This window comes from Nothoprocta perdicaria, unplaced genomic scaffold (genome assembly GCF_003342845.1).
Source record: "Nothoprocta perdicaria isolate Ctin4 unplaced genomic scaffold, notPer1 scaffold_106, whole genome shotgun sequence".
NCBI classification, from domain to species: Eukaryota; Metazoa; Chordata; class Aves; order Tinamiformes; family Tinamidae; genus Nothoprocta; species Nothoprocta perdicaria.
Genome location: NW_020454161.1, coordinates 1,580,668 through 1,589,055, shown reverse-complemented (window position 1 = coordinate 1,589,055; position 8,388 = coordinate 1,580,668). Strand labels below are relative to the sequence as shown.

At 38.3% G+C, this 8,388-nt stretch overlaps 1 protein-coding gene across 4 annotated transcripts in view; it reads right to left on the bottom strand.

The window, feature by feature from the left end:
- The window catches only part of HDAC9 (histone deacetylase 9), a 324,682-nt gene that overhangs the window by 149,454 nt on the left and 166,840 nt on the right, over positions 1–8,388 (bottom strand). The window contains exon 1 of one of the 4 annotated variants that reach the window (XM_026044915.1): positions 1,513–1,585. The exons of the other annotated variants lie outside the window; for them this stretch is intronic. The gene's annotated coding sequence lies outside the window, so the exon portion shown is untranslated. Of the gene's footprint in view, positions 1–1,512; positions 1,586–8,388 lie in introns of those variants that run through there. 4 annotated transcript variants of the gene reach the window in all.

The window sequence follows — 8,388 nt, the reverse complement described above, 5'->3', positions numbered from 1 at the left end:
CCATTAGCAGCAAGCACATCCAACGGTTGCACAGAATTAGTTATCAAAACCTAACCTTTAGGATTTCCCTGTCTGCAACTATGATGCTCTTGGTACACAAGAGAAAGGGGAGAGGCCAAAATGGGGCTRAAACGGAGCCAAGTGCAGCAGGCAGGAGTCAAGGAGCCAGCAGAAGAACTTGACACGAGCTACTATCACTGGTAGAACATAGGAAAGGAGAACTTACTTAATATGRAAGCAAGCAAGACCRTCGAGTCTGTGGCACTCTTAGATGCTCCACACCCTCTGAGGGCTCAGGCCTCAGCCCTCTCTAAGAGGCAGACACACCTGACGTTCAACCACTTGGAATATGCTTGCAAAAGGAAAAAGCACACCTGGACTGCAGGCATGACTACTACGTGAATCCAGACAAGAAGGGAGGCAAAGGGCACCAACTGCAATGCTTCAGGAGAAAAGTACAGGATATGGCCTGGAGAACATCATAACCTGAGTTTGCACCTGAATACAGAGCTGACTTTCCAGCCCCAGGATTTTGCTGTGGGTCTTCTGTTCAGTTAGAGACTCAAATCAGTTAAGAAGGGGCCCAGCAGCCATCTGGGCCTGCACAATGCAAGTGCGGAGGCTGAAGAAGGCAGAGGTCACCTCTTTCGGGTGGGAGAATGAAAGGGTGGCTGGGACAGAGGTGCCGCTTTCCGGGGAACTCGGCCTTGGCCTGACTGTCTCCAGGCAGTGGCCACAGGTTGCAGGCATGGAGAAGAGGAGGTTCATGGGAGACCTTCTYGCTCTCCACAACCACCTGAAAGGAGGTCGTAATGAGACAGGGGTTTGTCTCTTCTCCAAAATAGCTGTTGGAAAAAAGGACAAGGGGAAATGGCCTCAAGTTGCTTCAGGGAAGGTTCACGTGAGATATTCGGAACAATTCCTACACCAACAGAGAGCCATGGCTGGGGCCTGGCACACGCCTGGTGCCACAGGCATGGAGGCCGGCTCAAGAGGGCTCTGTGTCTGTGTGCCAGGGGCCATCTTGCCCAGAGCTGCCCCTGTGACACGACTGTGCCGCACCAGCACCATGTCACAGAGTCGCCCTCTGACATAGCCACCTGGGCGACCATYGAGCTAGGCACGAAATGACTGCCTGGTACTGTGGGCTTATATGGCCAGTCCTGTAGTGGCCCTGCCTCCCCACATGGATCGGAACAGCCTGAAAATGGACCTGTGCTTCCATATAATGTTATTTTAATTGTCCCTGATCCCGTTGCACAGCAAAGCTTGTTTATAGAAAAGAAGTGATGTGTAAGGTAGAAGCAGTTTTACTCATCCACTAATAGTGCCTCTTTTTAGTATTCACTTCTGTCAGAAGATGCAACACTATACAAACACCAAAATATGTATCCTACTAGTATACAGAAACAAATAAGAAAAGTTAAAATTTCCAAAGATGTCTAATTGCAATGCTACTATATACAGAGAATACAAGATAATGTAGGGAAGGTTTTAAAGACATTTAGTCACCTAAATCCCAGGGTCAGGTCTCAGCAAATGCTGGGCATCTAGGAGCTTTTCAGAATCACAGTCCATCAAAAATCCCTTCCTTCTTGGATGCATTTGAAATGTATTTCTCAAGTGATGGAGAAACTCCAGGATTTAGAACTTCAGAACCTAGAAAAGAGATCCCAATAACCCTCCATTTCTACTAGAACTTTTAAAAGGTGGTGCAGTTAGAAATTTTTATGAGTGCTCAGATTACTTTGCAAACATGCAAGCTCAACACTAATTCCAAAGCTGAAAAAACATCAGTTTCTTTCCTACTTCTTCATTTATAGCATTTCTCTGCATGTTGATTAATTACTTCCCATACAAATTTCCTAGGGATTACAGAATATACAACATCTGTAGAGAGAAGTCTGAGCAAGGGTTATGAACTTGCAATGATTTATTGAAACAGGCTTCCAAAAGGATTTACATTAACCACTATGGGATCTTGTCCACTGTAAGCTTGCTGCTATAGTGGCAAGTTGTGGAAGCTTTTAAGAGAAGAGACGAGAACGAACCACCTGTAGCACACTACGAGTGAGTGATGCAAAGCATCCTTTTCCCATTAGCACCATGCATAGTGGGGTCCTGGATCAGAGATACAGAAAAATAACCTCTAGTGGGCTATCTCCTTCTGTCCAGAAATTTTCAGTATATATTAGAGAGCCCTAAGTTCAGAAGAAATATAGATCCATTTCTACAAGTTCTTCTTTCCATCTGGATAACCAAATGCAAGTAGCTGCATAACACCTTGAACACAAGCTGGAGGCACTTGATGTTTACTGATCTTCAGCACCACACTGTTCATGTTGACTATCTCAAGCTGAGGGAAACAACCTCCAGAAACCTGCCTAAGTAAAGCCAACCAAGATACTCCTGAATGTTTCCAACTGTGCCATGACACTGTGTGGGGGGTTATGCTTTATTTAAATGAAGGCTGAGTATTAGTCACGTCTTTCCATGTTGTTCAACACTATCATACACTGCTAGTAATGTTGATAAACAGGATGATTACTGCACTGAAAGGCCATTTATAGAAAAGTTAGCACAGATGGGGTGAAATTATAAATATGTTGTCTGGACATCTGTGTCATTTATACAGGAGAGCCTAAAATGACTGATAATTATCTATTTTCGTGAAGTAAATAAGGAAAGCTTATTCACTGTGTAAATAATATAGCATGATTGGCCTCCCTCCAGTAAAACTGTATAGACAGCAAACCTTTACACTTGCACTGGATACTCTCTGATTTATATAAGCACAAAGTAGCCTTGGCTTTCTTCTAAGGAGAATCTGTAAGAACAGCATCAACTGACCAGTTCATCGGATAGTTTCCACATTTTACATAGGCTCAATGCATTAAAAGAAAAAGCCATTAGCACAAGTAATTTATCAAAACTAACAAAAATTGTAGCACATAAACAGAAATCCCAGGAAAGAGCTGAAGGAACTCTGGATAACATTACCCACAGTATACTGTCTACATTCTAAGTTTACCACCTTTGCTACAGGTCTTCTCAAATCTGTATTGTTTATGAGGATGCCCATGTGTTTTCCTGTTGGTATTTATTTTCTTAAAATATTTTCAGCCACTGTAAAGTTACATAATATTCAAAGAATAACTGAAAGACTTCCCTAGGACTTTTAAATTACTATTTATCATGGCTTGATGTTGAATGCACTTCTAGTCACAAGCATTTTATTTAGCCTCAATGGTGATGTGTCCTTAGAGCACAAAAGTTTATTTTAGAAGCGGCAGTAGGAAAAAAAATAAAAGGTAAAGTCCATTTTAAGCTTAACTCTCTTCCCCTAGACATCAGTTCTCCTCTAGATACTGCATGGTATCCATTATTTTTAAAATGGCTTGTTCTCCTATAATTGGATTGCAGATAATTATTTTGGCCAAAAAGACACGTTTTCTGTGTTCTTAAAATAATTAGGCTTGATTGCAAATCAAATTATCCAATTTCAAAGGCTTGTTTCCCTCTCTGAAATGCCTGTTATAGACAGACTGCAGATGACTAAGCCTTGTGTCATCCCATGGCTTTATTAGGAGAATGTTCTAAGTCCTTCACTTTCTCTGTAATCAGAACTATAATTTCTTCAGGTTATTTTAAGACTAAGCTATAGCTAAAGCAGGAAACACAATTTTATTCTGAGCTCCAGACATGTCGACACAGCAAAGCAGRGCTCCAGCTTTACAGACTATCTTCTTACATAAAGCCTAATACTGGTATTAAATTTGAGTTCTCTCTGAGATGCACCATGCTGGCTACTATCAGATAGTTCTCTATTCATGGAATGAAAAGTGGCACAAATGTTTGGTTTGATAATCTGTTTATAAGCTATTCTTGTAGAAACAATATAGGCTCAGTATGGCCACTTTCTTCTGCCTCTCTCATTCATTTTTAAACGAATAAGGAAAACAATCCTTTACCCCCATGAAAGACAAGCGAGAATACAGCAGCAATGGAACTACAAAACAGCAAGCTGAGAGCCTATGTTTCCATTTAGCTCTTCAGCTTTGTTACTAGTATTTGTTTCAATAAGATTCTAATAAATTATAGAATTAATTCGACTGAGGCAGATTATTTACTGCTAATTATTTAAGACACTTAATCATGAGGYAAACAGTTGTATTGGTAGTATTAGGAAGGTACCATCCTTCAAGGCTATCCACTTTTAAAATGCAAAAACATCTAACAAAAGCTTTAAGAAGATACACTCCGAAAAACTAAATGTGTGATGAARTGCAAAAGTAAATTAACAGCGACACCACAGCCATGAGGTTTTCTAGAGGCTGTGGAAAAAATAGAACGTGGTTAGTACTCCACTACTTTTCAACAGCCTAAAGAGGGCCTCACAGCTAAAATGTCATCTCACATTTGATTTTCTATTGCGAGGATACAATTTAATTAACTCTTTTTTGCCAGGTTGCTGTTTAGAACTCAGCAGAATATCATTCCTGCTTTTGTTTAAATGCTTCTCATCCTCTTCAAAAGCCTGACGTTCCACATAAACAAATCACTGGTTTTGCTCACACTTTGTTCACACTGGTTTTACTCACACTCAGTCAGTTACCTCCATATACCTTCATATAGGTGTTACCTGCAATCAAGACTGTAATTCACATAATTAATTTGAATTGGGGTTCACATATGAAATGCTGTCTTTAACACTACAAAAATCAGTAACATTTTTTAAAAAATTAAAAATTCTAATGAAACCGGGTATAGATATATTTCCCAAATTGAAACTGATCCCAAACACAGCTTACAGAACTGATCTAAATCATGACARTAGCTTTGCTCTAAAGCCATATCATTCATCACAAACAGAGAAAACATACATAAGAGTATGAGACACCCTTCAAATGTCAGTACAAGGGTCAGAGAGGCACTTCRTGGACTGCAAAATTGCTATTTGTGGGCTTAAGTTAGACTGTAGACTTACATACTGTATTGATTCCACGTTTTTGTTATCTGAATTTCCATTCTTAAGTCATMTCTATTATAGGAATTCTGATGTCAATGCAAATATTTTAAGAATGATCATGCCAAAGAAAGATCTTTCACAGATCACTAAATGATGTATTTGGTTAATCAGAGGGTTTACTTTCAGTACACAAGTAAGTAGAAAATTTAGAGGACTGAATTTAATCTAGTGACTTCACTACATGGCTCAGAAAGCAAAGCAACTGTGAATAGTGACTACAGCTACCACGGAACAAATGCAGTCCTCTCCCCCTGATGTGAGCATCAGCAAACAGCAACAAACATCTCATTGAGTTTTCATTGACTCAGACCCTTCAAGTGGTTATCCCCAGATACAAGCCCAAAGCTTTAGTGCTCTGCAAGAGAAGATAATAACTGAAGGTCCATGAGAAGCTACTGAAAAACTGGTCAGTTCTGCTTTGTAAACAGAAAGGAGCCACAGCAGCACTATTCCAAAGGCTACAACTAAGCGACATCAGGATGCATCTCATCATTTCCTTACCCCTCCTCAATACATTAGCAGTTATACATGCCAGACTGAATATTCACAGTGTTCTGGCTGCAAGAAAGCCAAGCTCAGGAAAGGATGCACACTGAGATGTCAGCTCAGCGGGTTTCCGAGGAGTGGTGAAGCTTCCTCATTCCCTCTGCCCTCCCTCACTGGAAACTGGATCTGGAAAAGTGACTGCACACTGCAAGAGGAAGTCCTAAAGAGAGCCTAATTTCCAGAATAGGGATTCTGAGTAGAGAGCCACAAAAAAATCTACTTGTCCTCTTTACAATGCTATTACTGCTAAAAAAATCCTATACTGCACTGATGCCTCTAATGGATCACTATTTCTCAGGTTGCCTGATAACAGACCTATCAAGGATTTGCCATTTGATCCCAGAAGACTGCAGCTTCCTCCTCCTCCTTTTCTCCTTCCCTTATCCATCCTGCTTCACTTTTACCTATTTATTTTGGCTCTGTTGAGGAGTCAAGATCTTACGCTGGAGTTGCTGTCTTTCCTGCACAAACTTAAGAAGTCACCAAGAAACTGGAATTCTGCCATTTGCAGGGTTCTTGCAGAAACACTCACTGATGTTTTGGTCACCCTTAAAACACTGGAAAGGAAAGCTGAGGTAATAGCTCTGAAATAAGCCTTTGAAATTGCCTTTAAACATCTTGAAATTTACTGGAACCAACGTGCAAAGTAATATCCCCAAACAGTGGATGTCATTGTAGATGCTTTCCTTCCTCATATGTAATAGCTGCGTGTTCCCTAGAGTGTCTGTGTGCTTTATAACTACCTGCACAAGTGGCTTAGTTCTAACATGTGCTCAAACTCCAATTTTACAATCTTAATAATATTTTACGGTTTTTTTTAGGTATTTTTATCGTTATCATGAGCTAACTAAGGATACAACAGTGAAGGAATTTTAGTAATATATCTAAAGTTAATCTAAAATACCTGGAAACAAACTAATTAATAAAAAAATAAAAAAAAATAAAAAAGGGGAAAAAATGTTTTCAGTATGTCTCTGAAATCAGAACTGTAAGTCAGCTAAGTAATGTCTTGCCTGTTGCAGATTATAAAAAAAATATAAAAAAAAACCCACTAAAGATAGTAGAGATAGTTTAACAAGAATTGATGACATTTCATAGAAATGTCAGTCAGTCACTTCTCATAATTCTCTAAAYAGGCTTCAGGAGGATCCAAATCAACGACACATTTGGAAGAAAACTTTATGACTCTTAGGAACCATATATAATGTTCTCATCAAGCACAGCAAAAGGTTCAGTTAATTATTCTTTGCCTTTAGTGAAGCTCCCTTCACCCTGAGTAAAGACAGACAAATCATTTTTTGCCTCACAAAATTATTGTGAGGCAATATTATCTTTTAAAAACCAATTAAACTTTTTTTTTTTTTAAAGTATTACATGACTCTGTTAATAGAATGCTACTAGGATTGCAAAGTTAAGCCCTCAGATAACAAAATCTTAAATAATTATACAATTCTTGTAAAGGAAGCAGGCTACACCTTCAAATCTATGCCTGTCTGATGTCCTTACCCCAAATTAATGAATATTTGTTCATATTTGTTCAAAACGAATATTTGTTCATGAATATTTGTTCAAAATGTTCATGAATATTTGTTCAAAATATTTTAAATGTGTTATACTTTGCTTCCCATCCACAACATAGCAACAACTATATGCCTCATTTCACAGGAAGTGTTATGTTAGTAGGTTAATCTAAGGGAAACTGGTATAAGGTGATCCCATGAGGAAATTAATACATTTTGCGGGCTGGATAAAATACAAGTGGGGTGAACTTGACAACTGCCGTAGCTAGATATGGAACAAAGAGGTTTTCATCTTTTGTCTCCTCTGGATGAAATAGCATAAGGCAGAGACGTCCTGTAAGAAAAAAAGTAAGCTGCCTTTCAGCCAAGTTCTTGACCTAAAGCAGAGATCAAGTTCCAGACCTAAAGCTTAGAAACCACTAGAATTTCTCTTAAGAAAGAGAAAACTTTTTKAGGACAAAATAGTTTATTTTTGTCTAGCTCCATTCTCAAAAAAAAAAAAGTCTGAAACGTTCCTTTAAAAATAATGAAATAGAAACCAGCCACAAGGAGCAAAATGGCATCTTCATATAGCTCACAAATATTTAGTGTCATTACCTTCAAAATCATAGAATTTAATATCACATCACACTATTCTGACAATCTTAAAGAMATTTTTGCTTACAAGTAAACCTTAACATTTTTACCACTGCTACAAGGAATATTTTATTCTAATCTGGCATAAATGTGTCTTTAATTCATAAGAAAAAACAGCACACCTATACTGACCTGTAATAATGAAATAGTCACTGAGGATGAAAGAAAAGACTTACTGGTTCTTTCATGTTAACAGGTAGTTAAAARCAATGGGAAACAGATGTAAATTATGCGACTTAATAATCTTTCCACATTGATATCCTTTGATATCCATTGATATCCTAAAAAGATTCTCCCTCGGCAGCTGAAAAGCTCAGGTAATGCAATTCCAGGTAACTCATAGTTATATTCTACCCAATTTTAGGCCTCTGTACTTCGTTGTACAGATGAAACCATAAATTCATTCAGAGGTATTCCCTCTGAATATTTGTTTCTGATTTAAGGAAAGTATTTTTAAAATAGCACTTCCAATGGCTGTAATCATCTTATGAAGACAAACTTCTATCTATATCAGTGACACACTGGAAAAAGCCCTTACTGATTTATTATTATGAATAAATGAATCGTATTAATATTGCAAATTTTACATATATTGCTACTCCTACAAGGTAGATTTCTACACAGTACCTCCAGAAAATGTTTTGCTGTAAAGTCTTT